Raw genomic sequence first — 7,638 nt, forward strand, 5'->3', positions numbered from 1 at the left:
CAAATCATTTTAGCCTGTTGTTTATTAAATTGACGTTATTTTTTTTTGTCATTTTGATCCTTATTTAACAGAGATTTTCAAAAGTATGACCAAAATAATTGACAGTGGACAAATCCAAAGACCAGTTCTATTAATTTCAAATCTCAGGTTATGTCACTCTCAGAGACCATTTTAACTACAAAAACTATTTAATAATAATCATATTCTTAATTTTATTTGTATAAAAAATTTGCTACATGACATGCTTGACCAACCCTAGAAGACTATGAGACTTTTGTTATATGGTCTCATCCAACCTTACACAAGTCCTACCATTACTATAGCTAAATACTGAAAAAAGGGAAAACGAAAAATACATAATTTTGGATAAAATGCTCTTCCATTGGGGACACCGAAGTTATGAAATAATTAATAGCAATTGAGGATGTTAATGAAACGTTAAATCATGGCACATTGAATATGTTTGGCAATAACGAAATGCTGAGCCATCGGCAGTACCGTGTGATCGCATAACATTTACGTGATCAGAAAGATATGGAAACTTAGCTTGCATGCAAGAAAGAAGAAAAATTAACAACACGTTCATTATTAAGAAATTAAGAAATGCCAAGTGTTCCTTGTTTTCTAAAGGTTGAAAAAAAAAAAAAAAAAAAAAAAAAAAAAAAAAACTAATAACATGTCCATTATTTTTTTTTTAACAAAACATTTGTTAAAATATTATTGGACAAAATCAACCCTCGATGGGACTCAAGATAGAAGACTAAATGATAGATTATTAAGTTTAAGTGGTTCATACCCCCCAAGTCAGATCTAAGAACAGAGTCGGGCCTAAACTCGACCCATGCCGGTTAACCCGTGGCTGGTCCAGAACCTAAAATGCAAGGCCCAAGCCTTGGCCATTTAAAATCAGGGTGGATAAAAACTAGCCCTAAAATTGGGCCAGGCTAGCCCATAACCTGAATAATAGGACTGGGCTCGGGTTGGCTCCTGTAAAAAAATCCCTTAGCCGCCGACCTTTGTAATGGGATCAATGACAATCACTCTTTGACGATTGCTAAGTTAAGATGGTGGTTTTGTTTTTCTTTTAGTTATGCGCATGGCAAAGGACTATAATAATTGTAAGATGATTAAAGCGCGCTGTAACGCTTTTATTGTGATGCGTTTACGGTAGTTCAAACGACTTGTAAGGTTGCTTTGAAGTGACACGTACAATTTAATGAATCATTCATAACAAAATATATCAAACTTAAAACCTTTTATATAAATTGAACAAAAATATCACTGAACCCTAATATCTATTCCGTATCGGACTTTAACTTGCAGCCAGCAATATTCTGATTGGTTGGCACTGGGCAGCTAAACCTTGCCATTTAGCACACGTCTTTTTCTTACATCATGCTTAAGCCTTGTAGCACGTATTTTTGTTTTCTTTCTGCCTTTTTTGGCCAAGCTTTGCGCACAAATCACATCCAATATAGCATCAACACCACTGCTCTAGCCTTATTAAATACAAAAATAAATTGTTTTGTCTCATCAAATCTATAGAGGCACGCTTATGTTAGAAAAAGTTGTATGAGTTATAACCAAGCAATGTGAGTAATATAGAGATGTGACGGTCACCTAACTTTTGGTCTCGTAGCATCCACGGTTTGGCTGCCTTGAAGTTGTGTAGGTGGTGTCACCGCAGAATATCCTCGATTGCATGCTCAAATGTCTCGATCGTTTTTCTAATTTTGTTTTAATATATATTTTTTTCCGGTTAAATATTAAAAAATTTATTATTAAATTAGGCATGAGCAAGGTGCCAACTTAATATTATGGATTTGGATATCTCTGCTTGTTGCATCCTTCTTGACTTTTAGATTGCTTATTGTGTAGTGACATTAACATAATCAATTTGTTTAATAAATGAGTTGACAATGTCAAAGAAAACAAAATACAGGGAAGAAACCTTTGAAAATGTTAATATCTAGTCCCTTATATTACATTCAATGCCAGTCGGCTACAAAATTTGGAAGATTCTCGAATTGCTGATATTGATTTTTGTTAAATTAGTATTTTAAACTGATAAAAATATACACACACAAAAGGATTACAAATCAATGAAATTTTGTAACGAATCTTGATAATATTATTGAATCAAAATATCATGAGATTGCGAATTCGTTCCATGCAAGTTGTAGAGTAAAAATAATTAAGAAAATTATGAAGGTGATACGTGGACTTTTGGGGTAAAAAGACAAAATTACCTCTGAGGCACACTGAGATTCTCACGCACATGCAACGGATAATAACGGCTCAATCAAGGTCAAAGGTGATCAAAATGGTATTTTTTTACAAAACTCTCTCATCACTCCTCATCAAATCTTCATCCACAAGGTAACTCCCAATTATTCTTTTCAAATTGGGATTAATCACCAAATTAATTGAATAATTACCAAATTGATTGCAAGATATTATTTGACACAATATCTTACAATTAGGGCCAAAATTCTACCATAAGTGGCCGGTCCCTATTTCTCCAAATAGGGTCGGCCACACCCCTATATATAGCCCCCCCATTTCTCCAAAAATCTAAGTCCAATTTTCTCTTAAAATTCTCTAAACACTTTCTCTCTCAAATTCTAACTTTGGCATCGAAGACTCTTCGCCCAAAACCCCCCCATTCATCGTGGGCGCGTGAGGCTCTTGGCCTTGATCTTAGGTGTTAATTGTTTTGCAGGTACATTTTCGTCCAAGAAGAAGGAGGCGAAAATTTGCAACCACAAATTGGTGCTTTCATTAAGAGTTTGATTCACACGCTTGAAGAAGACTCTCGCATTCAGAGTTTCTCATTTCTTGTTCATTTGTAGATTTTTCGTACGTTCTTATTCTTAGAATTTTCTTTAAAAAATTCTTTGATAAAACATAAAAGAAAAGTACAATGACTAGAAATTCAAAAACCACAACGAACGAAATTTCCTACGTTCAAGGATTTGGACCACGACAATCCACTAGGCTTAACGCGATTATGAGTGAAGCAGCACCACCCCTACGGGGAACCACCATGGTAGCAACCACGGCAACGACCCTCGACAAGCCTACTGCCCACGGTGAGCAGGCAACCTCGCAACAGCAGGCCCAGGCCCGTGCCACAAGGCAGCCAGCCCAGCGCAAGGCAGCCCACATTCAAGCCTATAGTGCTGCAATGGCAGCTGAAGCCCAAGCAGCTGAGGCCTAAGCAGCTGCAGCAATTAAAGTAACCTAGACCTCGCGAGCTCAAAGCCAGTGCGTTCCAAGGTCGAGCCCAAGATTAGCGGGCACAAGTTGTGTCACTCCAGCCCTCACGGGCCCAAGCCCAAGGTGAGCCGAGCCCAGGCCCAACACCCACATAAGCCACACACGGAGTTGCCCACTCTCGTGGTCCTCCAAGCAGTCCAAACCTGTCCAAGATTAGTTCAACCGTCCCGGCTATATACTTTTGGACTAACAACTAAACTGGGGATATTTTCACTCTATTTCTCTGCAGATTTGACATATCCTAACTTAAATCTCGTGCCCAGAGTCCATTACACTTCCATTACTCAAGGAGATGTATACCATCCAAGTTCTTCCAACCCAAATGGCAAACAACACTTGTCTCAACAAGTCATAGAGTTGACAAGCATCCTCACACATTAGACGACCTTGGTGAATCAGCTTTTGTAGTGTATCGAGATGCAACGTGCCCCAGACGAGGTGTTCCGAAGTAAGACAAGGGCAGATGACGAACCTTTCCAGTAGCGTTCCTACAAACAGCCCCTTAACCAGCCATGAACCGAGCTTTCAGGTAATGTACACTCCCGACTAGGCCTTCAAGATAGCGTATACTCCCATCTTAGAGCGCGGAGGAGCGTACACTCACGATTAGGCCCACAGATGAGCATACACTTACTGTTGGGGTCACACTCCGATAATCAACATGAGCAACCTTCTAAGCGTAGTGTTCATTCGCTGTTAGGACCGTAAGAAACATCATCCACCTCACATCGGAGTAGGCGGCACGACGGACGGAGAGAAGTAGTCACTCAATCTGGCTCAAGTTTAACCGGCAGCCTGCGAAAAATTTGCTCGCCTGCTAAGAATGTACCACATGCAACACAGTCGCGACATAGATGAGCAGATCATATAGAAGAGCAGCCTAGACTAACAGGTCACCATCGGTGGCAGTTGAGAGCTCCGTTACCCCAACAAAGGCAAATTCAGGAAGAAGTAGAAAGGCTCATGACCAAACGATTGCGTGACTTCCAACACAAAGAGGTCACTGATGAGGCATTACAATGAGACATGACCAACATAAGCCATTCACTCTTCACATATGAGATCGAGCAGGCAGAGCCTCTATGCAAGTTCAACATGCCATATTTCACATCTTTCAAATGAGATGGAGACCCGAAGAGACACTTGAAGCATTACTAAAGCATAATGATCCTTTATCGAAACAACAATGCTCTTATGTGCAAGATATTCGCCATCATTATACAAGGCGAGGCGCAAGATTGGTTCCACACCCTGTTGCCACAATCCATCCGAAGTTTCGATGCTCTTTCTTTGATTTTCACCAAAGAATATTCATCTTACCGCTCGATCAAGAAAAAGTCCGATCATTTGTTTAACATCAAGAAGAACCCAAAGAAATCGCTTCGCGACTATATGAAGATGTTCAAAACAGAGAAGGCAAAAATAATCGGATGCAATGACCCGATAACTAGTGCAGCCTTCCAAAAAGGACTCTCAGCAGACCACCCACTGTTCAGATAATTAATCATGAAAGAAGATTTAACTCTGGCAGGCTCTTTAGCTCTAGTAAAAGAGCATGCACTTTGGGATAAGGCTCGCCGATGCACATTCAAGGCAAAACTGAGCAATCTTAAATATGAAGTCCCCCACTACTCTAAATGAGATTCAAGGTCTAACCAGCCGAGTAGCCGTATCTGCAATAAGCTCTACCTTCGTATGAGAAGAGATGAGGGCTCGACTACTTGTATTCCACAGTTCAAAAGCTCTTCTCGATACGGGAACCAGCTACCAGAAATTTAAAAGCTAACTTTGGCGACAGTTGTTGCAACCTGAAAGCTCAAGTTATACCTTCAGACGCACGCAGTCATCCTCATGACACATAATTCAGCCCAATCCAGATGCACGACGATAAAAAGGCATACAGTAACAGATGCAAAGTTTTTTAACGAACGCAACAACTCAACCCAAAAGGTGCGCCAAGGGTAGACGAACACTAAAAGGACACATTCTAAAATAAGTTTTGTCTTCGTCACCCCAGAAGATTCTACATATGAGCAACATGTACTGACAGTTGAGCACCACCTCCTACTATGTGTCACACGGCCCCAGCTGACCCTTACTCCATAATTCAGCTCTAAAATGGCCAAATGTCGATAGTTAAGCATTTCCTGCTGCATGTAACATGGCCCCAGCTTCATGACTTTTTATCGCGCCTTCACGCCTAGCCTAGGCGACACAACAAAGTGACCTAACGACACCTCAGAGGTAATCGAGCACGCCTTAGCCAAGCATGCTTCACCCGATAAAGACTTCTGGCATTTACACGTCGATGGTGCATTCAACTACAATGGCTCGGGAACAAGCGTGGTCCTTGTCACCCTAAACGGTTCGATACTCAAGTAGGCAATCACTCTAGGGTTTAAAACATCCAACAACGAAGCAGAGTACGAAGCCTTACTAACAGGCCTCCGAATGACAAAAGACTTAGCGGTGAACAAGCTTACAATTCATTTTGATTCTCATCTAATCACCAGCCAGACTACTGGGAAGTACATGACAAAACATCTGAAGATAGCTCAATACCTAAAGAAGATATGAAAGCAACTTGAGGCGTTTCAGACTTATACCCTCACTCAAGTTCCGTGTGCAGACAAAGCCCAAGTGGAAGCACTAGCCGGCCTAGGCTCCGCCCTCGACCACCAACTCAAACGTTATATTTCAATAGAATATCTAGACAAGCCAAGGATAGAGGCAGAGCCAACAACTGAGGTGTCACAGGTTAGTACAACTCTAAACTGGCAAGATTTCATTATAGACTACCTAGTCAAGGGCACACTCCCCATGGAAAGATTAGAGTCTAGAAAGCTCCAAACAAAGGCAGCACGTTACTACATGTGGAACGGCATTCTCGTTCAAAGATCTTACAATGGACCACATCTCTGCTGCCTAAACGTCTTTCGACGACCTAAAAGTTATAAGTTCAATCCACAAAGGTGTTTTGTGGAAATCATTCCAGATGTCGATCCTTAGCACAGAAGGCTTTTAACGCAAGCTACTACTGGCCTACTATGCCTCAAGACGCTAATGAGTTCGAACAAAAGTGTGACCGTTGCCAACGTTACAAGCTAATACCGGTACTACCTGCTAGCGAACTACACTCACAAATGAGTCATTGGTCGTTCATGCAATGGGAAATCGACTTGGTAAGGCCAATGTCGCCCGCTATTGAGGGCAGATGCATGATGATCGTGGCAACTAACTACTTCACCAAGTAGGTGGAAGCAGAGCCCATGACAACCACAACTCAGACGGACATAGAGCGCTTCATATAGAGGAACATCATTTGCCGATTTGGCATCCCTCAATCCATTGTCACAGATAACGGCCCACAATTTATAGGCAAATACTTGGTGAAGTTTTTTTTTAGAAATATGGCATCAAGCAACACATGTCAACGCCGAGGTATCCTCAAAGAAATGGGCAAGCCGAAGCACCCAACAAGACACTCTCGACTGCCTCAAGAAATCCTTTCCGACAAGAAGGGAAAATGGCTAGGCGAACTTCTCGGATGTTTATGGGCGTATCGCACAACCAAATGAATAGCAACCAATGATGCTCATTTCTCTTTGGCATTTGGTTCAGAAGCAATCATTCATCCCAATGTCATTGTGCCAAGTATTAGCACTCTACGGCTAAGCATCTAGCAAAATGAAAGGAAGATGGCCACACATTTAGATTTGGTAGAAGAGAAACGCGAGAAGGTCATCACCCACTTCGCAGCCTACTAGCAGCAGCTCATTTCCAACTACAACAAAAGGGCCAAGATATGGCAAGTCCAGCCCGGAGATCTAGTCCTAAGAAAAGCCTTCATCACTGCCCACAGAGAAGGCTCCAAAAAGATGGATCCCATCTGGGAAGGTCCGTACAAGATTAGCAGAGTAATCGGCAATAGTAGTTACACCCTTGCCACCATGAACGACAAACAGATCAAAAAGCAGTGGAATGCCTACAATTTGAGAAAGTACCACGCGTGACTTCCCACTACATCAAAGCCCGAAGACTCAAGCAGCTTGACGGGCACCACCTTGCAAGTCGAGGACTATCCAATTGTTATGCAGTTCCTACCTTACACCTAAGTTCTCGTTCGTTTCACTTGTTTTTCAATGAGGAATTCAAAAGTAACCTACAACTTGGCTCGACTGCATGTTTACAACAACTTATCACTCCTGCACTTCAAAAGAAGACCACGCCCTTCTTCAGGACTTATCGCAGGAATTACACTCCCTATGGACCAATGGCGGAGCCAGAAAATATTTTATGGGTGGGCTAGCTAAAAAAATTACCTTAAAATCAGATTTTTTTGGTTTTCGCTACATACGT

The sequence above is a fragment of the Pyrus communis genome, chromosome 6 (assembly GCF_041283825.1).
Source record: "Pyrus communis isolate YQ-2024b chromosome 6, ASM4128382v1, whole genome shotgun sequence".
Lineage (NCBI taxonomy): Eukaryota > Viridiplantae > Streptophyta > Magnoliopsida > Rosales > Rosaceae > Pyrus > Pyrus communis.